Raw genomic sequence first — 23,836 nt, 5'->3', positions numbered from 1 at the left:
CATTAGAACCTTTTTAACAAAAATTAGGTTAGATGATAGAATCAATGGTTTTAAACTTGACAATACTCAGATTAAAATGTCTGTTTATGCTGATGACATCCTTCTATACTGCTCCAATCCCTCTTCTCTTCCAGCTTTTCTTTCTCAAGTTGACACTTTTTCTCATTTATCCGAATATCGCCTTAACTCAGATAAATGTGAGGTTCTCCCATTAAATGTTCTATGCATAAAACAGGATTTTATTTCCACTGGCTTCTCCTGTAAAACGTCTAAAATAAAATATTTTGTTTTATGATTTTCTCCTACTATTCCAGAAACCTTAAAAGAAAACGTTGATATACTTACTAAGAATTTATCTGCGTCTATTGATAGATGGCATCCACTTTTTCTTTCCTGGTGGGGTCGCATGGATTCTATTAAGATGATGTTTTCTCCGTTAATTCTCTACCTTTTGTCTATGATCCCAGTACCTATCCTGGGTTTTTACTTTAAAAAAATTGATTCTTTGTTAAATAAATTTCTTTGGAAAAATAAAACTCCTAGAATAGCTCTTAACGCTCTTAAGGCTGATAAAAATTCTGGTGGTCTCAAATTCCCTGATTTTAAATCTTATCATTATGCCTTCTCTCTCAGACAATCCACTTGTTGGCTTTCTGCTGACCAATGTGTTAATCCTCCTATTTGGTTAAATATTGAAAAATTCTTTATAGCTCCTTTTCATTTCAATGAATCTCTTACTTTTACTAACACTATTTCTCCTTTTTACTCTCAAGTTATCTCCCATACACGAAAAATATTAATACCATTTCTTCCATCCTCATATCTTTCATCTTCCTCGTTAGATCAGCAACCTATTTGGCATACTCACCTATTACGTATCAAGGGTCGTACTATTTATTAGAAATCTTGGAGACTCAAAGGTTTACTTTGGATTTCACAATTAGTATTCAATAATACTCTGCTATCCTTTACAGATCTTCAACTCAAATACTCTTTACCCTCTTCATGTAAATCTCAATATGACTCTATCCTTCCACCTCTTTTACAGTATCTTCTTTCCTTACCGCCTACTCCTAATATTCTTGCAAGATGTTCTAAACTTTTTCCTTTACTATCTACTAACCCCTCAGCCTCCTCTTTATATAGTAATTTGTTTCTCTCTTCTGATAGGACTAAAGGGAAGGCTGAATTGGCTTGGGAGAAGGATCTTGCAGAATGTTGGTCTATCGCATTTTGGGATAAATTATGGTTAAAAATTCATAAAACCTCGAGAGCAGCGAACACTTCTCAGACTCTTTACTTTCTTTACAAACGCCTTTTTCTAACCCCTTTGAAGTTAGCCAATTTTTCAGCAGATTATTCTTCATCCTGTTGGCCATGCAAAGCCACTCCAGCTGATGTAAAACATATGCTTTTTGAATGCCCTTCCCTCTCCCGTTTTTGCTTTCAAGTTTGGGCCCAAATTAATAACATTTTCAATACTCAAATCTCTTTTTCATTATCTGCCATCTTTCTGGGCTCCCTATCACCCTCCTGGCCACACCAAATTCCTAATCCTTCATTAATTGACTTGTTATTAGCCATAGCCTTTCATTTAATAATTTCCAATTGGAAACAAGCCGACAAAGTTACCTTTAGAGCTTGGTGGAACGCTGTTTGTTTCACCATAGACTGGACACAAGCAATGTCTCTCCTATATCCTTATCCATTAAAAGAGATCTTTTATGGCTTCCTTTATCCACCTACCTAACTGATATAGCTACGTCCGCCACTATAGTTAATACTCCAGATGAAGTCAGAAAACCTCCATAAATCTTTTGTTTGTCTTTTTTAACTTTGTTCTAGATGTATATTTTGATATTGCTCCTTTTTTCCTTTCAGTGTTGGATTTTATATATTTATGATTACGGCATATTTACTAGCGTTCTTATTTCATGAATTAGAGATTCAGGTTCACCTAAATACTTTTACTCTTACTGTTGTTTCAAAATAATACTGTAATGAATTTCTTGATTTTCCTCCCCCCCTCTCCCCTCCGCCCCTGTTCTTTCTCCTTCTTTTTATCTCTAAGTAGGGTTTTGTTTGTTTTAACTTTGCATTTATAGTATTCTTATATTGTGACTTCTCCTATATAATGTTATTTCCTCTGTATGCACCCATATTTTCTTTCAATAAATTTTAAACTTAAAAAAAAGCAGCAGAAATGCCAAAAGAAGATACAAATCAGAAGGAGTTGGGGACAGTGCCCTCATGCCTCAGCAGAGTCATTAGCAAAGCCAAATACCGAATTAGGATGTGCTAGGAAACAAGAAGTCATATCAATTCTTTACAAAGATACCTAGGCAAAGTAAACCATTCGGAGAAGGGAACATAAGGGGAGATAACATGTTTTTACAAGCCATTACGATAGGGCCTGGGTTATCCTTACATCAAAACAGCCCTCAACCTGAACAGGAAGATGGACAAAGAGAGGAACATCACAGCAATCATGAAGAGCCCTCTAAGGCAAGATTACAAACACTAACGGAAACCCAAATGAAAAGTTCTCCTCTTGACCCACTTAAAGAGAAATCCCACGAAAAAAAACATATTCTTGCAGGCCACAAAGAAAATAAACCAAATTCGGCCCACAGAAGTAACGCACAGAAGATCATATTTCAGCCTCTGTATAAATCAAAGGGTAGGCAGGATATACTCAGTCGGGCAAACCTAATGAGGCTCTTCCAACATATACCTTCATTAACAGGGATAACAAGTAAAAATATGGTCATTATACAATTTGTGCCTAAAGAGAAAAATAACAGCCACAATGACACCATAGTAACATGGAAAACTCCTTCCTTTTCAGAAACGTTCCTCCGGGGAAAAAAATCGTTGAAAACCGGTAAACAGGTAAAGCAAGAAAAATATTCTCTTATACTAAACCAACTAATAAATCCTCAAAAAAGTTCAGAGAAGGGCAGATACATTTTGCAAAGTGTATTGAGAGGAACAACAAAGATTCAATTGTTTCAGAATTACAACAACTTGAGCATCTTGTTAAGGCCCAGGGAAGGAGTGATCAAAACAAGAACAGTAGCACACCAAACAGTTAAAAGGGGGAAGCAACATGACCAGATGGGCAGTGAGGCAGTGAATCCCACCTATCATTCCTAACACCTTGGAGGATCCCCAAGAACTGTGTAATACTACACCCACAACAGCAAGGAACTCTTCAGCATCGTCAAAGAGCTCTCAAATCCCAGCGCCTGCAACACCGACATCACTCCCTCGCAAGACCTCTGCGACTCTCTCGCCTCGTTCTTCCACCGCAAGATCGCCGACATCCACAACAGCTTCCGCGCACAAACCATGCACCCAACCGCCGAACCAGCGCCCCCAACCACCACCCTCTGCAACTGGACCCCGGTCAGCACCGAAGACACCACCCGCACGATGAACACCATCCACTCCGGCTCCCCTACCGACCCATGCCCACACCACATCTTCAACAAAGCCGACTCCATCATCGCACCCCAACTCCGGAACATCATCAACAGCTCCTTCGCATCCGCCACCTTCCCGGAGAGCTGGAAACACGCCGAGCTGAGCGCCCTCCTCAAGAAACCCACCGCAGACCCCACGGACCTGAAGAACTTCCGCCCCATCTTGCTCCTCCCCTTTCCAGCAAAAGTCATCGAGAAGACCGTCAACAGACAACTCTCTGCCTTCCTCGAAACCAACGGATTCCTCGACCCATCACAGTCCGGTTTCCAAGCAAACCACAGCACCGAGACCGCCCTCATCGCAGCCACCGATGACATCAGGTCCCTGCTCGACAACGGGGAAAGGGTTGCCCTCATCCTCCTGGACCTCTCAGCAGCCTTCGACACCTTCTGTCACCGCACCCTGATACAGCGCCTCAGCAACACCGGAATCCAAGGAGCGGCCCTGGAGTGGATCATCTCATTCCTCGCCGGAAGAACCCAGAGAGTCCGCCTCCCCCCGTTCCAATCCGCGGCCACCGAAGTCATCTGCGGCATCCCGCAAGGATCCTCACTCAGCCCAACCCTCTTCAACGTCTACATGAGCCCTCTCGCAGCCATCACCCGCCGACACAACCTCAACACCCAGCTGATCCTCTCCCTCACCAACGACCCCACCACCGCCAAAGCCAACCTCCAGGAAGGAATGAGATACGTCGCAGAATGGATGAAGATCAGCCGCCTGAAACTGAACTCAGACAAGATGGAAGTCCTCATCCTCGGACCATCTCCCTCCGCGTGGGACGACTCCTGGTGGCCCCCTGCCCTGGGCAGCACACCTAAACCTATGGACCATGCACGCAACCTTGGCTTCATCCTGGACTCCTCCCTCACGATGACCAAGCAAGTGAACGCAGTCTCATCATCCTGCTTCAACACCCTGCGCATGCTCCGAAAGATCTTCCGATGGATCCCCACAGAAACCAGGAAGACGGTCACCCAGGCCCTCGTCACCAGCCATCTGGACTACGGGAACACCCTCTATGCTTGAACCACAGCCAAACTCCAGAAAAGACTCCAGCGCATTTAGAACGCCTCAGCACGACTCATCCTGGACATCCCTCGCCACAGCCACATCTCTACCCACCTGAGAGACCTGCACTGGCTCCCCGTCAACAAGAGGATAACGTTCAGACTCCGCACCCAAGCACACAAGGCTCTCCACGACATGGGCCCGAACTACCTCAACAGCCGCCTCACTTTCTACACACCCACCCGCCAGCTCCGATCCGCCAGCCTCGCCCTCGCCTCCGTCCCACGAATTAGGAAATCCACCGTCGGAGGAAGATCCTTCTCCTACCCGGCAGCCAAGACATGGAACTACCTCCCCACTCACCTACGGCTGACCCTGGATCACCTCTCCTTTAGGAAACAACTCAAGACCTGGCTGTTCGAGCAATAGCGACTCCCCCCCACCCTCAGCTAAGACACCCAGCTGATCCTCTCCCTCACCAACGACCCCACCACCGCCAACCTCCAGGAAGGAATGAGAGACGTCGCAGAATGGATGAAGATCAGCCGCCTGAAACTGAACTCAGACAAGACGGAAGTCCTCATCCTCGGACCATCTCCCTCCGCGTGGGATGACTCCTGGTGGCCCCCTGCCCTGGGCAGTGCACCCAAACCTACGGACCACGCACGCAACCTGGGCTTCATCGTGGACTCCTCCCTCACGATGACCAAGCAAGTGAACGCAGTCTCATCATCTTGCTTCAACACCCTGTGCATGCTCCGAAAGATCTTCCGATGGATCCCCACAGAAACCACAAAGACGGTCACCCAGGCCCTCTTCACCAGCCGTCTGGACTACGGGAACACCCTCTATGCCGGAACCACAGCCAAACTCCAGAAAAGACTCCAGCGCATTCAGAACGCCTCAGCACGACTCATCCTGGACATCCCTCGCCACAGCCACATCTCTACGCACCTGAGAGACCTGCACTGGCTCCCCGTCAACAAGAGGATCACGTTCAGACTCCTCACCCACGCACACAAGGCTCTCCACGACATGGGCCCGAAGTACCTCAACAGCCGCCTCACTTTCTACACACCCACCCGCCAGCTCCGATCGCCAGCCTTGCCCTCGCCTCCGTCCCACGAATTCGGAAATCCACCGTCGGAGGAAGATCCTTCTGCGACCTGGCAGCCAGGACATGGAACTCCCTCCCCACTCACCTACGGCTGACCCTGGATCACCTCTCCTTCAGGAAACAACTCAAGACCTGGCTGTTCGAGCAATAGCGACTCCCCCCCCCCCCCCCCCAGTGCCTTGAGACCCTTACGGGTGAGTAGCGCGCTATACAAATTCTTGTGATTGATTGATTGATTGATTAAACAAGCAATGTGCATAGAGACTGGAATCGAGAGAACTAATAAAGTTAACTAATCGGGCAGTAAAATTATATCCTGGAATTTTGCCAATATTCAGAGAGCACTCAGCATAATTCAGTCAGGAACATACTGCAAGAGGGGGATATCGTATCTCTGCAGGAAACTTGGGCAACCAAGCCCACGCATTTTGAGGATATTACAGGCTTTCACAAACCAGCGACCAGAAATCAACGGTACGGCAGACCATCTGGTGGAATCTCTACTTAAATAAAACCTGCAAAAGATCTCACAACAAAACAAAAACAGATTTGGGAATGTTGCAGGTGCGCATAGTGGGAGAAAAAGTTGACAAGGAAGTAAGATCTTAACCCCAAATAATAAATGTGTACCTCAATGCTCAGGGTCAGGCAAAACTAGAACCAACAAGATCCACCACAATAGAGAAAATTCTATGCACATATCCATCTACTTGTAAGGTAATCAGGGGTGATTTCAATCTTTATCATCTAGGAACGGACACATGTGGATCAATGCGCCTAACATGTTCAGAAACAAATTTCAACGATTTTTTTAATAAAACTCACCAGAAATGTTTACATATAATAACTGCAGAACAATTTACTACATTTTCCTGTGTAACCATCTTAGTCAAAACATAGCGTATTTTGCAATAGCGTTGCATGAAATAAGTGAATACGCAATCCTTTAAGTGGATCTAAGCATCAATAGCAAACAACCCAAACAAGCTATCACCCTCGCCCACACTAGAGGCATTGAGGAGCACTCATTAATCAGGAGGATTAGATGGAATGAGCAAAAGGCGGCCACACTAACAGCATGGAAGCAAGAACAGGAATGCATAAATAATTGTTTCAGCCCCGAATATACCAGTGAAACTTGGGGAGCATGAATTTTTGTCCTGAAAACACCTCTTTTGTGAGGAGCACGGAACAGCTTCATAGCAAATAACATACCTACTATGCAAACCTTGCAAGATAATAAATCCTTAGGTAAATTACGCCAGAACTTAAAATGGGCAAAAAGGAATCACTTGAACACTGCACACAAGTCACCGAGCACAAGTGTAGAGAACTCGATGTGGAACGTAAACATCTGATATGAAATTGAAAACAGATGCACCTTGAGGAAGAATGGATTAAGATCCACAAGCTGTCCAAGAATCATAAACACAGGCAGTTCTGGCAATCTGTAGCCCGTTTGGAAAATGATAATGTGCATCAACGCAATTCTGTCTCAACTGAAGTACGGCTAATCACATGGCCACATGGCCACAGTCTACGTGGAAAATAAAGGGTGGGCTCAGCAGGCAAATACGGAGGACCGCCCGGTCGATGGAACAGATTGCAACGGTGTGCGTAGGACAGAAGCCAGAGGCATAAATCAAGATGTTCCTGCTGTCCAGGAGATAATAAAAAAGATAAAAATAGATGGGGCCCCTGGCCATAGCAGGCTTCCGGGTAAACGTTTAAGGATGATCCGGCATATTGCTGAGAAGTTCCATCTATCTAATTCACAGAATGCCAACTGCAAGCTAATGATGCGGAGTCATGGCACAGATCATTGCTACAGTCTGTTTTTAAGAAAGAAAACAACACAGAACCCAAAAACTACAGATTGTTTGCACTTCTGGAAATTGAAGGGAATGCCTACGCTAGCACTCTATTAGCTGAGCTGACCTGATGGATCAAAGATAAAGAAGTCCTCCCCCAAATCAAACTGGGTTTCATAAAGGAGGATCGACAATTCTATAACATAGTGGCACTATTTTATTTGAGCCAACAATCAAAAACAAAAAAACAGTCTTTGTTGCTATGTTGACTACTTGGCAGCACCTGATGGGGTCTCTCGACATAAGCTTTCTAACAAGCTAAGGAACTGGGAAATCCCAGTAGGCCTTTTGAATGCTGTCATCTCCCTAAACAATAAAACCTGGGTAAGGGTCAAACTAACGGACAATACAATCTCAAAAAAATCCTACACTGATCGTGGCCTAAAACAGGGCTGTGTTCTTGCCTGAACTCTTTCCAATTTATATACAGCAGATTTGTGGAGGACGCCCTAAAATAGGCTCTTGTAGATTCCAAGTATTGGAATATTCAGATGACCTGGAAGTGATGGACCATACTAAAATTGGCCTACAAAGGGGACTAACCCCCAGATTCATCATGCTCCGCTTTTGCGAGTCCTTAATAGCGATTATTAAGGAATCGCTATTAAAGACTCGCAAAACGGGATGCATGTAGAAATCGCAAAATTTATAGCGATTTCTACTGCTTCCTTATTTGAGATTCGCTAATTGCTAATCGCAAATAAGGAATGACTCCCCATTCATGAATGAATGGGGAGTCAATCCTTATTTGCGAATAGCAATTAGCGAATCGCAAATAAGGAAGCAAATTCAAGGGTGCCAGGGTGTCCAAAGGCACCCTGTAGCACCCCTGAAAAGGTGATTTACACTGGTGTTGCGCTTCTGTGTGTAACATCCAACTTAGAATAATGCACTAAAGTGCATTTTTTCAAGTTTTCGCTATTTACCACGAAGTCAGACTTCGCGGTAAATAGCGGCCAAAAATTGCGAATTCGCAAATCTAAAATGGTTCATGAATTGCATTTAAGGAATCTCAAATAGAGATTCCTTAAATGCAATTCCTCACAATTTAGGTATTTCAAATTTTGCGATTTTTGCATTTGGGATGATGAATCCCAAATGCAAAAAAAGCGCTCGCAAAGGGCCAGATTCGCAGAATCTGCCCTTTGCGAGCCGATTTTCCGTTAATGAATCTGGCTGTAAATGCTCTTAGTACTTACAACGACTAATTGGCCATCAATCCGCACAAGGCTAAAGTGATGATATTTGGGCGCTGTCTGAAAAAAGCATTATTCAAATGGAAAGTGGGAACCAAGTCAATTTCCACCACAAGAATATATAATTACCTTACAGCATGGCTCAGTGACTCTTGGAAAGCGACCTCACATCTACAGAAAATGAACTTAAAAGCTCAGTCGACAACTTATGCTCAATGCAAAGTCCATTGACGGTACCAAAAAGAAGAGTCATGCAATGTAAGATAAGGTCAATAGCGTGCTACGCACAACAGGCATTCCCACACAAAATGGATAGCCTGCTTGAGAAATCACAATGTCCCGCGTATAAACGCATATTCAAGTTACCAAAGCATACCTGACCCAAAGGTCTTCTTCACTGCTACAAATAAGTGTACAATATATCAATTACAACTTAGACAGATACACAAAATATATACAGTTAACCCAAAAGGAAATCTATATAATTTTATTGTGTGATTCAGGTAAAAGTTTAGTTATGTTTTATCGATGTAAGAAATATTGCAAATGATTTCAAGTAATTGTGCAATAAAACTTTCATTCATGACCCTTCCTGCACACAAACAATCAATAATGTCGATGTGCTCTTTCTCAACACAAATGGAAAGAACAAAGCAGAGAAAAAATTAATGATCTCTCCTCTTGTCGCCATTCTAACACCTGGTATTCCATGGGATTTGTTTTTGGCACTGCCTCAGCCTTGTAAATCCTCAAAAAGCAATAGGTATTGCGTTGGAACGCCCACAGCAGCACCCATTTCATTCCCCTTTGCCACAGAGGACTGCTGCGGAAGGAGCATATTTACAAGGTTGCATTAAGCCACGCAAAGTGGCCTAGCGCCACCTTGTAAATTTGAGAAATTGCACAACGACAACGAAGATTTGAAGAAAGTGACACTCAGGTGGTGATAGGGGCTTGTAAATATGCCCCTACATATGGAGTTTTATGACTTTGCACTCCCTATACTTATGTGTGCAAAGTTCTCTGCACCTGGAGACTCCGAAGTTGGAACTCCACACACATTAGTATAGGGAGTGCAGAGTCGTCAAACTCCTCCCGCATGTAGTTTGCCAACTGTTTTTCGTAGTACTTTTTGTAGCACTACAAACCTTACTACAGGCTGCAGTTTGTGAATCATGTCCTCAGAATCCTTGTGTTAGCAATTACATGCTGTAAGGAAGCTTACTAGATTTCACATTGTTGTGCACTGCATCGTAAGAGAAAAACTACTTGCATGAATTAGCTGGAGCCAAGACATATACGTCCTTTTACTAAAAGATTCTTTGCATTGCCCCTGGCATGGCAAAGGTTCATAAAATATGTAACTGTAGCTGTCAGTGAAAGGAGAATCGATGGCCATGTTGGTGAAGGAGCAGAAGGCATCTAAAAATATACATGTGTGTCTATTGAGTTAGGCATTCCTCTAGGGCAGTGATACGCAAACTACTTCCCTGGGGCAGCTTGCGGCCCTCTTGACCTTTATATGCGGCTCCCCTGGTGAACATTAGCATGGGCTGCTGTTTATTTGCTGAGCACTAATACTCAGATTAATTTTTTTAATAAAGGGGCATTTACTTGCAGGATAAATGAAGTTATGAAGTAACTACAGTGGTGTCCTGCACCACTTAACTTTAGTTAACCTGCAAATAAATGCATGACTATTTATTTAACATTTTTTAAACCTCCTTACACAATCATTGATCCACCCAGACCCCTCGGTCACACCTCAGACCATACTTTGTGGCCCCTGGGCAAATGTTTACGATGACCCATGCTCTAGGGTTTGATTGAGGCAAATATGGATATCCAGAGGGAGGCTCAAGTGCAGGAGGCAGGCATATACATGGAAGACATTGAACCTGCCCATAAATCTTCTTGCTGGACCCGTTGAATAGACATTGGGTGCTCTCTTGCACAGAGATGTAAGCAAACATTGACAACCTGTTTTAGTGGCATCTACGGTGAGAGCAATATTCAAAATATTGAGTAATATTATTTAACCGAAGCACTGCAGACAATCCCTCTGTATGTGTTTCTGATTTTCGGCTTACCTCATAGCAGTATGTAGCAACCCCCCCATCTAATCAATTTTATTTTTGCCTACTTCAAGCCTGTAGTAGGGGGTGAATAACAGCTGGAACAGCAGAAGAATACTTGTGAGTGACAGGCAAAGACAGTAGCAGGACTGTTAGAAGTAACATGAAGTTACAGCAGAACTGCAGAGTGGCAGCAGACTGGCAAAACGTAATGAATAGGGAGGATCTAGGAGCTACAAGCATTAACATCAGGACTTTGAGCTTTACTTAGAGTTAGGTAGATGGGGGCCGTGGTTTTGGCGCCATTTCATGATTGCGGAGGCGTGCCGAGCTCCGACAGACCAGGTAGCTTAATCGGTTTCGGATACCACACTGGTACTTGCTGAGGAATGAGAATGCAAGGCTTCAGCCCTTATGTAGTTTTTCTGGCCAAATCGGTCTCGGGAGATTTCTTCTCAGCGAGAAGCTTGTGTCCGCCATTTTGAATGGCGGGCTGGCTTTATTCTTTTTTATCGCTCAAACATACTAATTGCATGGCGCTTGTGCTGTTACAAACTTTTTCACTATTAACTACCACAACATGATGTACCAACTATTTTTCTCTTCATTTTTTCTTTTTAAAAAGAAAGTTTCTACAGTGACCATGTGTAACAAGCTTTATTCCTTCATTTACTGAGGGATGTTTTACTTATTACTGCTTTAATGGTTCTTTTTGTTCGATATCTTGACTTTAAGTTTACGAATACTGGAAACAGTTGTTGATACCACTATATATACTTGAATGAGTGTCACCTTTCATCCTTTTCTGACTGTCCCGGACTCAGAGAACTGCAGTTTGAATTCTCTTCATCATTAGATTGAGTGTGTCCTGTCATACTACAGACTCAACATATACAGTATTCCATATAAGTTCCTCCTCCCTCCTATGGGGAGATTAAGGAATCTTAAGCTCTACATTTCTTCTAAGCGTGTTACTTATTCACACTCTGACCCCAATCACAATGACATGGAGGACAACACTTCTCACAAACCTGAATCTTTCTCAGGTGCTATTTAAAAACTTCACCCGTCAACAGAATCACTCGTGAGCTTCACTAAATGAACAGAACAAAAAAGGACCCTCCATCCCCAGTGCATGCTACTTCTGTATCTATGGATCTGATTCTTGAGGAAATTTGTGCACTAAACCTTTCATGGAAGGAACTACTAAGACTCTGCAACTTCTGGACAGAAAATGGTCTTCACGGAGTCCACAAAGACCCAGCTACAAAGGAAAACACTGGTAAGTGTCATAATACAGTGGGGGTACAGAACAGAGGTTTCCATTCCGCAGCCTGGTACAAGTTATCTACTATTCATGTTTGTCTGGCCTATTCTCCCCGCTAAAACAACAATTGATGGACGGAATGTTGCACAATGGCAAAACATTCACCCCCAGTCACAGATCTGGGTTTGATCCATCGTTATTTTGCTCACCACACCACCTCAGTTCAGACATGGCCATATGCAAATCAGTCTTGACCCCGTGCCTCATGGGAACAGTCCAGCCCGAACTTCTAAGCCATGTCTTTCCTGGACCGGAATCAAGCATCCTAGGACCAGTTTTTGGCTATCAGTCTTCATCAGCCAGGATAGCTTGAATCAGTGGCATGGGGAGCACTAAGTTTATGGTCTCTTTTTATCACTGCCAACATCAATGTGGTTTTCTACAACTGCTTCCAGGTGGTGCTGGCTCTATACAGACTGGAAAAGACTCTGAAGCCGGTAAACAATGAGGTCAATGCACCTTGCGGGCCTATGACAAAATGCAACAAACGCTGGGCAGTAGGTAAAATCTTCCCAAAACTCCTTGCAGATGCTCCTCCCTTCCGGCTCCCACAAAACCACATGAGCACATGAGAACAAGGATGCTGCTTGCACCCAGGACGGCAATCTTAAAGACGGTGAGCAGTCCTACTGGTGTTTACCCGTAATTTGGGTTTTTGAGCACCAAATTCTCCTCTTTGTGCTGTTTGCAAGGCAAGTTAACAGTAGTGAATTTTCATGCTGAGTGTGGACCGATCATGACCGCAACAGTTTGTAGCCGCTTATGTGACAAATTATCATGCTCAGTGCACAACCCCAGCAACATCCTCAAAAGTACTAACTGTGTTAGAATACCCTTCAGTTCCTGTGATTGTACACACTCCGTCTTCCTGCTGTATTGAGTGCGTGTTGAGGTGCCCCAGGACATATTCTATCCTTGTCACCAGTATTCAATGCAAGATAAAAGGATTACGCAATAGCCAGACCAGAGAGCAAAGGGAAGCATCAGGTTTATTCCATATACCTCAGCCACAGCATGCCAACTGCCAGTTCAGGACCGGGCAGGCTCCTTACTCTACATTCTAGAACTTTGTGAACACAATGTTCCACTGTTTTCAATGTTCTGGTATCTTCTACAGTGCAATTGACATAGGTGATTGACAGACAGCACACACTTGCAATATGGCGGACAGACATTCATCACATTTTGACGGAGTATCCCTTCTGACAAAAGCAATACTGGAAGATAGGACAACTGAAGGAGTTACAGTTGTGGCAGCAGTACTCAGCTTATCTACCTTCTGGATATCACTGACATATGTCTATCACTATCACCAGTGAAAGCAGTAATGACAGAAAGTGAACTTGAGTGGATGTGGCAGTACTACTCACACATGACTGACTGACTGACTGACTGACTGTTCTTATAAAGCGCACTAATGCCGAGGCGTCTTGGCGCTGTGTTAGAGTTAAGCACTATTCTTAAGGCATCTTACTATTGCTTGAGAAAGAGCCATGTTTTAATTTCCTTCTTGAACGCCAGTCTGTTTGATAGACCTCTGAGATGTAATGGAAGTGTATTCCAGAGTCTTGATGCCAGGAATGAAAAGCGTTTCCACATTCACTAATTCTCCTACTTACATACTCATCTCACTGGGATAAGTACCTGCTGCAGACATCTGTACTTAAATTAGCCTGCATGCACCCGGTGCCTCATCTGTACAGTCTATGATCAGTGGAAGCTTTTTCAGCTGCTGGTCTGCAGTGTAGGTAACTTTGCACTGCAAGAGCCTTCAGTATTAGGAGGCTTGTTTTGCTGCCTTTCATGCTGTATGATATACCCGGAGGGAGGCAGGTTTATGATGCTGATGCCTGATTTGAGGCTCTTCTATGACAAACATTGGATACAGGCAAATACCGTATTTTCCGGCGTATAAGACGACTTTTTAACCCCTTAAAATGTTCTGGAAAGTCGGGGGTCGTCTTATACGCCGGGTACAAAATTTAAAGGTATGTTTTCAGGCGTTTTTTACATAGCGCGGACTTTACCCGAAGGTGTCAGAGCGCTTTACAGTAGGAACAGTATTGATACAAGAGGAACAATTACAAATGAACAAATTACAAAAGCAAACGTTAAGTTACATGGATCAAAAGTGACAATAGTAAGCAACCAAAATACATGAGGTAGCAATCGGTACATTCCTGTTGAAAAAAGTGATAAGTGTGCAGGTTACAAAAGCGTACAAAGTACGAGCCAACTATGCAGGACTGCGTTGGACTGCGCTGGAAGTGGGGGTAGTCTTATACGGCGAGTATAGCACGAAACCTACATTTTATCAAGCAAAGTAGGGGGTCGTCTTATACGCCGGGTCGTCTTATACGCCGGAAAATACGGTAAGTGTCCTGCTTCTGCTGAGCTGTAATGCAGTAAAAGTATATTTGCACTACTACTGTGATGTGTACATGTTCTATGAGAGAGATAAACTTGAACTGCTGTTGCTCTTCTGTAGCTTTTCTAGATCAGAGGGAGGTTTATACTTCTGCTCACCCTTGTGCACTTGTTCTGTGAGGCAGGAATGTTACACTGATGATCCACAAGGTGTACCTGTTCCAGAGAAGGAAAGCTCAGTGCTTATTTTGAGCTGGTGATTGAAGGTGGGGCCTACAGGCATTCTTTTTTAGGGCAGGGGCATATTTTTCCATATCAGATTTTTACCTAGAGCCAGAGAGAAAAATACAAATGGAAAAAAGAAGGAGGAAGAGAAAAATGTGAAAAAGGGAGACAGCAGGAATATAAAAGAACCTGCAAGAGTTAGATAAAGGAGCAGAGGATATCCAGTGGTGAATTAAAGAAGCGAGATCTGGAATCAAGATTACGCAGCCTTGGCATTCGCCATCCTGACCAGTGATAGCGCCAGACACAGATATCTGAGCAAAACCTTGGGCCCCTACGCTTATTCTTTTCTAAATTAAGCCCTGGTGAAGCTTACTGTGATGTTCTCACATATACATTTCTGTTCCAGTTGGTTATGCTGTGTCTTTGTGCTTGTTATGTACCTTACACCAAGAATGTGCTGTGAAGTCATGAAGTGGGCAGTTAGAGCGGGGAGGCAGATGAAGCAGTATTAAACACTGTGCTTATCTCCAGCCTCGTATTGGTGTAATTATTATGACTTAAGCCTTAAATAAATCAAAAATGTTACTAGACCCGCAAATAATCGATTCAACCTAATTATAATGCTTTTGACCCATAAAGTGGTTTTAAAATTTGTGATTCTGGGTAAGTATTTTAATTCACTGAGATGCTATTTTCTTCTTTATCACATATGAGAGCACCTTTAAATATGGGAGATCAGTATGTCTGCTGTACAGAGAACTCTTGTTTAGTTTATTAGACTAAACTTGTAATAAATACATAACTGAAGCACAAAGTAGAAGCACACTGTCATTTGCAATCAGCAGATTTGTACATTAAAATGTCCTAAGAATTTCCCACTGACATGTGGTTTTGAAACTACATTGTGTACAATGTCTGGAAATCGAGTTCCTGCAAATATTGGTAATTTGCACATCACCAAGTCTTGTGATTTGTTTTGCAGCCATCACACTTCTGAATTTCTAAAAAAAGTTTTTTTCATAATTCCTGATATATTTTGAAATAACTGTACCATTCATTTCCAAGCTGTTTATATATATTGGGGTTAGAAAAAACCTGTTATTTTACAGCATTTCTTTTGACAATTATTGTCAAGATAATTCACTTGACAAAAAGCACTAACTATAATAAGAGAAAGAAAAGTAAAAAACATTTCCCAGGAAAAGATAAGCAACAGTTAGTAAAAAGACAAACTGACATTTGATGTCTGTACTTGAAAAGACAGCAAATGTATCAAGACAAGAACAAGATTTAAAGGCCTCTTTATTGCTCATTCACTTTCTGAATGAACACCTGTTCCTTACAGTTTAAATTAACTCACCAGCGAGGTCGAGTAAATAGTAAAAATTGCGTGACCTGATAAAACCCTACTCGAAATTGCGAGTGGGCGAGTGGATTTTTCGAGGCCTGCAACTTCACACTTACAATACTGCTATCTGAGTTGTTCCTGTTCTGTGTGTGTCAGAACCTTACCATGCTCTTGCCACTTGATCTGTCCCCATTCTTTTATTTGGGAAGCTCGCACTGCTGCAGCTTCATCTACATCTCATATTCAAGAGGCTTCATATTAACCGTTTTCAATTTACAAAAGTTGAATTAGTTGGAAAAGACTCAGGGCCTTATTCACAAAGACAATCTAAGACAATAATCTAACTTTACGACTTTTGGTATTCACAGAGGTCATTTACGAGTCATATCTTTACGTTTGCAGTTGGGTTGGGATCTCCACACCCGGACCCTACTCTCTGCACCTGGGCCATACTCTCTGGCCATACTCTCCTTCGGGAGCACCTTGTGGACTGCATATACCATGATGCAAAGGAACTAATTTTTCTGGGATATGATGTAGTGTCCAACCACACCCTTTTCCCTGCCCAAACTGATTTTCATGACATTCTCTACCATTTATCACACGTTCCTAATGTTCCTTTTGTAAAAATTGCATCAGGTACAGAGAGTACGGCCCGGGTGTGGAGATTCCGGTGCAACTGAAGATGTAAAGATACGATTCTTAAATTTTCTCTGTGATTATCGAAAGTAGTAAAGTTAGACTTTTGTCTCAGGTTGCGTTTGTGAATCAGGCCCAATGGGTGTTGTAAAGCATTATGCACATGTAAGATTGACCACTAAAGATGTGAGTAGTTGGCTCTGTCATATAAAATATGGAGCTATGGTTTCAAAATGGACCTATGCATTGTGTAAAACTTCAAATTATAGTTGTCAATCGGCTCTATGTAACGTGTGATACATTCAGCCAATCCCGGATTTAGAGCCATAGACCTTTGCATGTTGAAATATGTTGAGTCCATAATAACCATAATTTTATAACGGTACAAAGAACACTACAGGCCTGGAGTGCAGTACAATGTTTTGACAAAAAGGCAGGACTGACTTACTGTATCACAATTGATATGGAACCATTTGGTAGTGGTATAAAAAGCAAAGGCAAAATGTAGTTTGTTAAGCCATGCTTTTTTCTCCTACCACCATGTAAGTCACACATTTTATTTAGATAAAATCATGTATTTTTTCCCATGTTTTTTTGAAAATGAAAATTGTTTATAGTTTAGCCCACACTGACCAACTCAACAACTGGTCCTTTGCTTCACCTCTACTAGCACTAATAAAGCATAACAGCCCAGAATGTTACTTTAATATTTAGGAACCAAGAGGCGGGACAAAGGTCAAATGGTCCACTGAGGAATAGCACAGAGATGGCCGTTGAAATGGTGAAGATAGTAAACCACGGCGAATTGACAAACATTAACACTCCTGGGAACAAAGGAGGTTCTATTATATGAAAACACTGCTTATCACATGGAACAATGACTGCCAACATGGAGTTGGTCCCAGCAGCATCAACCAAGTGTCTTATGTAACACCAGAGAAGAAGATGAGCAAGCTGATACCTGTGATCTGTCAGTTTGCTCTTTAGATTATGTCCCAGCCTCCCCGTGCCTAGGGCAGTGGTTCCCAAACTGTGCGCCATGGTTTCCTGGGGAGCGGTCAAAACTAGCCAGGGGAGCCACACACCAAGCATTTTAATGCATTTAATGTTGAAGGGTTTGTTGGCTTCAGTTAAACTATGTAGACTTAAACGGGATGATGTCCATGATTTGCAAGTGACATGCCTAAAGCTGTACGTAGTGCTCAATTGATGCATGTTGAGAGAGATGACCTCTATATTTCACTGGATCCTCATGTTTCAACGCTCCCAAGTAAGCGGAAGACGCCTGAATAATTTGGTTAGACTTGTTGATAGTTTGATTTTTTTCCAAATGCAATTTACACCAATGCAAGTTATCGGGAAAAGAACAGTTGTCCTGTCTCTCAAACCACTAAGTGATATTAAGTATTGCCATGTATACTAGAACCATAGGTACTTTCAGTACATAGTTCGTTCAGTCCACACACATTTCCAGACACACCAGCTCTCTCTATGAGCACAGAGAAGTCAAACACTATATAGGGCTTAATGCCAACATTTGAAAGCAAGAAAGAGGGAGGTTTAAAAAAATAAAAATCTGGGAAATTTATTTGGCTTGAATTGAATTTTAGACCATTTTAGAGAGGAGACAGATAAAATAAAGCTGTTTGTGACTTTAAAAATCGTGAGTCGCCCTGCTGAGACAAGTGTGTTGGCACTTATGCCATGGGAAGATATGGAACTGCATGCAAATATTCTTCAAGCGCAGAAACACTTTGGCAATGGGGCCTACATGCATAAGGGTGCTATCTAGTACTGTAAGTGGGATAAAAAAGTTTGAGAGGGTTCTCTAAAAAAGGCATGGCCAAAGCAGTCTAACTAGGACTATTTCATTGCGACACCTTAGTAATACAAAACAACATGCGTATAAGATTATAATACCTTCATCTGCTCCATCCCAATTATTTTCAGGGAAAAAAATGCAAGAACGCTTACATCTCCCTCCCCACCCTCCCAAAAAAACTAACAGTAGTGAGCCGTGGCCAATGGCCAATGGGTCAAGTGAACCACGAGTCGAACATGTTTGGAAATCACTGGACTAGGGCGAAGAAAGATGGCATTTCTTTAAAATTGGTGGTGTGGCACCGTTCACCTGTTTTAAAACTTGCTCCCTATTGATAATGGTCATCCATGTTGCTTGTGCTGCTTGACCTGTCAGCGGTCTTTGATCCCGCCAAACACAAAGTCCTACTTGAATGCTCCAATAATGCATCTGCATCACAGAAGCTGTTTTGAAATTATTCACCTGATATAGCTTTGGCAGTAAACAGTTTGTAGGGAGGAAGTCCTCCAGATCTCCACCAATTCATATCTGATGTGGAGGTCCGCAGGGTTCGATACTTGCTCTGATTATGTTCAACTGTTGAATGGCAAATATTAGTTAAGAGGGTTATTCCTAATCAAAAAGTACATTAATTAAATGTTAAAATATAAATATTTTCCTGTAGGAAATCTCGTTTTATAAAAATACAATAAAGGAATTGGTTTTTCTAAACCCTAAAATACATTTCATTATATTAAAATATGCATTTTTACCTTGTGTAAAAATGCACTTTCTAAAATTACAATAAATTATAACTATTAATTAAGATTGATAAGTACCAATCTATTTCCTAGGTTATGTCCTGCATTTTGTGCAGTGATTGTGTAGTGTGTAATGAAACATTCGGTTCTGTATTTTTCCTGAGCTGTCCTGTCCTTGAACAAAAGTTACTTATGTAGATCCGCTTTTCAGAGCAGTGCATTTATCAGTGAAAAGAATGTTACTACTCAACATGCCAGTAGGATGGAGGCACCTCGCAGCCAGCTGATACCACCTTGCCTATATGTAGGAATATTTAATTTCCAGAAGATTAATTTAAGAAATGTCTTCCTTTGGTTCATATCTTTTGGGCATGTGCACAAGGTGACGTTTTGTAGTTGCAGAAACGGCTGTTTGTGTCCTGCTTCCTGCCCTCCTATGTTGGAAGCAGATCTTTTAAATTGAAATAATCCAGGGTGGTATAGCATAAAACTCAGTTTTATGGCTGGATGAAAGTGGGCTGAGACATATGCTTGCGACCTCAAGCTGTTGTAAGAGTTTATCATGGTCCAAGCATGTCGCCACTTAGCCAGGATGGTTGTATCTTCCAAAATCGACAACTTCTTTACTGTGATATTGCTTAAATGAGTGAATGCTGCTTGGTCCATTTTGCTGTCCAATGCTTCTTGTATTCCCAAATCAACTAGTACTTTCCCTATTAGTGGGCGCTCATGAGTTGACTTTCTATTTCTCCTTCTGTGCCCGTCAAAGATTATTCAGTGATCCACTCTCAGAGGCGCGAAATTTCCAGCAGAGTTTTACAAAGGTGTTATTTCTTTGGAATTTCTGGATTTGGAGACCAAATCCCAGACGCACCTGGGCTGGGGAATAATAAATATGCTTTGGGTAGACTGAACACTGTTTTGTGCACCTTAGTTTGTAGCTCATTTAAGACGGTTATTTCATCGCCGTGCCATATTTCCCGTCCATATGCCAGAGAGTGTAAGAGTTGAGCTGCCATCACTTTCAAAAGATGGCTCCATGAAGGGCAATTCAATTTCTTTTTTAAGAGTTTGAAAGCAAATATTAATGACTGAGCATTTGCTTGGACTGACGTAATATGTTTGGTTATTGACATATCGCTCCCCAAGTTTATACTAAGATACTTGTATGAGCAGGCCAACATGACCTGCTCACCTTTGATGAACCACTTATACATCTTGAACTTGGAGTCCAATTAAAGTGCCACTTAAGTTTTCCACAGCTACAGCTCCAATCCTTGCAACTCAATGTAGCTTGCCAAGGCGCTGATCACTCTTTGCAGCCTGACTGGGCTCTGGCTTAGGACAACGATATAATTTGCATATTGCAAACAGTTCATGGACTCGGTGTCCAATTTAGGTGGATAGCTCTCTGTGTTTATCAAATAGCTGTTCATGTCAGGCAAGTACAAATCAAATAAAGTTGGTGGCAAAACGCAACCTTGCTTCCGGCTGTTTAATATGTTAATTTTTGAAGTCACTCTGCTGCTGTTTCTGAGTTTCATCTGTGCCCACGTATCACTATATTATGCTATTATTGCATTAAACATTTTTTGTGGCTTACCCCATGCTTTCAATTTTATCCTGAGGCGATCTCATGGCACTCAATTGAATGCTGACTTTAGATCTGTGAAGCAGGCGAACAACTGGAATGTCCTCCTTATTGCTTGTTCTGTTACAATTGTAGAATGAAGCATTTCTCCTCCACCTAAGCTTGAAGATCTGATCAGATGCAAGAAGCTTACAGTTTTGCTTCCATGTCTCTCAGGGCTATCAGCTTACAATGTCCTATGATCTATCACTTCCATTTGTATATATTGGGTGAAGATGTTTCTTTTTCAGGAGCTTAGTATGATGTTCTGGTGATAGATATAACTAAACTGTGGTGTTAGATGCCTAGCCCAGAAACCCTCATCTTGCAGAAATAGTGCATTGGAGAGACCGTTTGGGCCGGCTTCCCATCTGTCTTCAGCTTTTTTATGATCCCTGCTACTTGCTTTATGTACGTTAAGGGCTGTGGTACTGTTGGTTCATACATATTTGAGTTGGAAATCTCCATTGATGCTTTATCACCGTCCTGGGTTTGAATGCTTAGACTACCGACCCGGTTCTTTCCTTCAGACGTTTCGTCAGTTGGCCCTTCATTGACCTGGCTTTGAATTTGTTCGGTCTTTAGATTTTCAGGGAGTTAGTTCTTTGACCACTTCATCTCCGGGATTATCCTACTGTTTTGAGAAGTGGTATGCATTTTGCGCCTGTATGCTTTCCAGGGGCCTCATTTATGAGGCTTTGCGTGAGTTTTGCGCTTCCGATGCGTCACTTTTTGTGACGCATTGGCGGCGTAAAACTTGCCTCCTGATGCGCACTATTTACAAAGTGACGCATCTAAGCAGTTGTGTCACTTTGTAAACCCCTGCCCTACATTATACCTGCGTCAGGTATAATGTATGCAAAGGGGGCGTTCACACGCAAAAAGCCTCGTAATAGTGACGCAGTGAAATCTATGAGATTTCACTGCGTCACTTTTAGGACGCTGTTGCGTCAAAATCTTGCGCCTGCCTCACAGCAGGCGTAAGACTGACGCAAGCCCTTTCACATGGGGCTTTCCCCATGTAAAAGGACGCATTGCTGGAGTTGCGTCACTTTTGTGACACACCCCAGCAATGCGTGACTTTTGCGCTTACAGATACGTCAGAAATACTGGCGTATCTGTAACTCCTTGCGACATGATGCGTCATATTATAATTATGACGCATCAATCATGTCGCAGGGCGAGCGCAGTGAAAAGTGACGCATCGCTGTTTTCTCGCAGCGATGCCTCACTTTTCATAAATAGGGCCCCAGGTTTCCTCTCTTATACCTGCGTTTTGGTATGAGCCTGGCCTTTAGTTAAGCTGTTATTTGTGCCCCAAATCTCTTTACCATTTGACAGTTTACTGGACCAGAGTAATTTTAACATGCTTCTTTTTTTCTCCCTGCTGTCTTATATTTTTTCTTCATGGCAATCAATTTGGTTTTATCTATTTTGTTGCCCTTTCTTGCTGTTGCAAGCCAGTCTTCTCACCTTGCTAGCTGTTTTCCTTTCCTCTTCACACAATTCTCTGTTGTACCAAGATTTGCGATCATTACAAACGGGGCTTTTTGACTGTTGGTTTTCCTATATGTTACCAGTTCTACTGGAAATCTTATTAATAAGGCCTTTTTAAGAACTGAACACAGAAAATCCGGATTACCGGAATAGGAACCTAGCTGTTGGTGACGAGAGACCTCTACTCAAGTCGAGTTAGACACTCTGCTTAAGCGAGAAAGAAAAATTACTTTCTTGAGTCCCCTTACTCACCAGGGTTTCCCCTTGGTGACATACTTCATCATAGGGGTCCTCTCAATCAGCTGCGGATTGAGGCGTGCTGCGACTTGCGGAATTACGAAGGAGCACTTATGTGAGAAAATGAGGCGTGCAGTGGTGTGGAGTGGAAGAAAACAGATGTTAAAAATACCTATTATGAAGCATGTCACCAAGGGGAAACCCTGGTGGGTGAGGGGACTCAAGAAAGTAATTTTTATTTCTTGCTGAAGCAGACTGTCTAACTCGACTTGAGTAGAGGTCTCTCGTCACCCATTGCTAGGTACCTATTCGGGTAATCCGGATTTTCTGTGTTCATTACTGAAAGCAGGGTGAACCTAGCTTTATACCCTCTACCTCTGCCCTTTTTTGAGTGTCTTTTTAAGAACTGACCATGCATGCACTGTTTGCTCCCTTGGAATTTCCTCGACTTGATTGCCTGCTGATAGACGAGGTCCATTGTTTGATCTGCATTGACTTATGCACCATTTTAGGTATTTTAAGTTGTAACTCTTTGGTCCCCCTGCTATGTCATTTTTTATACTTGTTTGTTGCAACTTGAGATGAATTCTGAGAAATTGTGGGAGGTGGTCGCTTTCGGTGTGGGGGTAGATTTCGAAGGAGTTCACCATGGAGAGTATCTCTTCACTAGCGAAGGTGAAATCTATAATTTATTGACACTTCCTGCTTAAGAACATGATTGCTGCTGGACTGTCCTCCTTTTATTTTCCGTTCAGGATTGATAACCTGTGTGCTTCCAGCTATTTTTGTAGGTTAACTGCTTCTAATGCTCCTTGGTTCTTCCTAGTGTTTAAACTTCTCCAGACCAAGTTGATAATAGAATCCCCTGATATGAGCATTTGCCCATGCTGATACACGATTTGCAGCAATTTTATCAAGGTCACAAGATTTGCCATATTTTCTTTCTTTTTTTGTCCGGATGTATATAAACGTTTATGATGATTAGCTGCTCGAGCCTTGTTGAGGTGCTTCTTTTACTTTCACATTTTAGGACTCGCAACCAGTTCTATCAGGAGACAATTTCTTTAGAAGACCAAATATACATGGACATACCCCGCCCCCTCAGATGACCAAAGTTTGAGTTATTTGCTGCGTATATGGTGCTCCTGGAAGCCTACTATTGGTGTTGGTGTTAAGCTCCAAGTTTCTTGTAGTTGTTCTTAAGTCAAACTTTTGAAAAAAGGTCATGGTCTTGTTGTCTTGTGA

This window comes from Lissotriton helveticus, chromosome 6 (genome assembly GCF_964261635.1).
Source record: "Lissotriton helveticus chromosome 6, aLisHel1.1, whole genome shotgun sequence".
Classification (NCBI taxonomy): Eukaryota; Metazoa; Chordata; class Amphibia; order Caudata; family Salamandridae; genus Lissotriton; species Lissotriton helveticus.
This window is presented reverse-complemented; position numbering follows the sequence as displayed.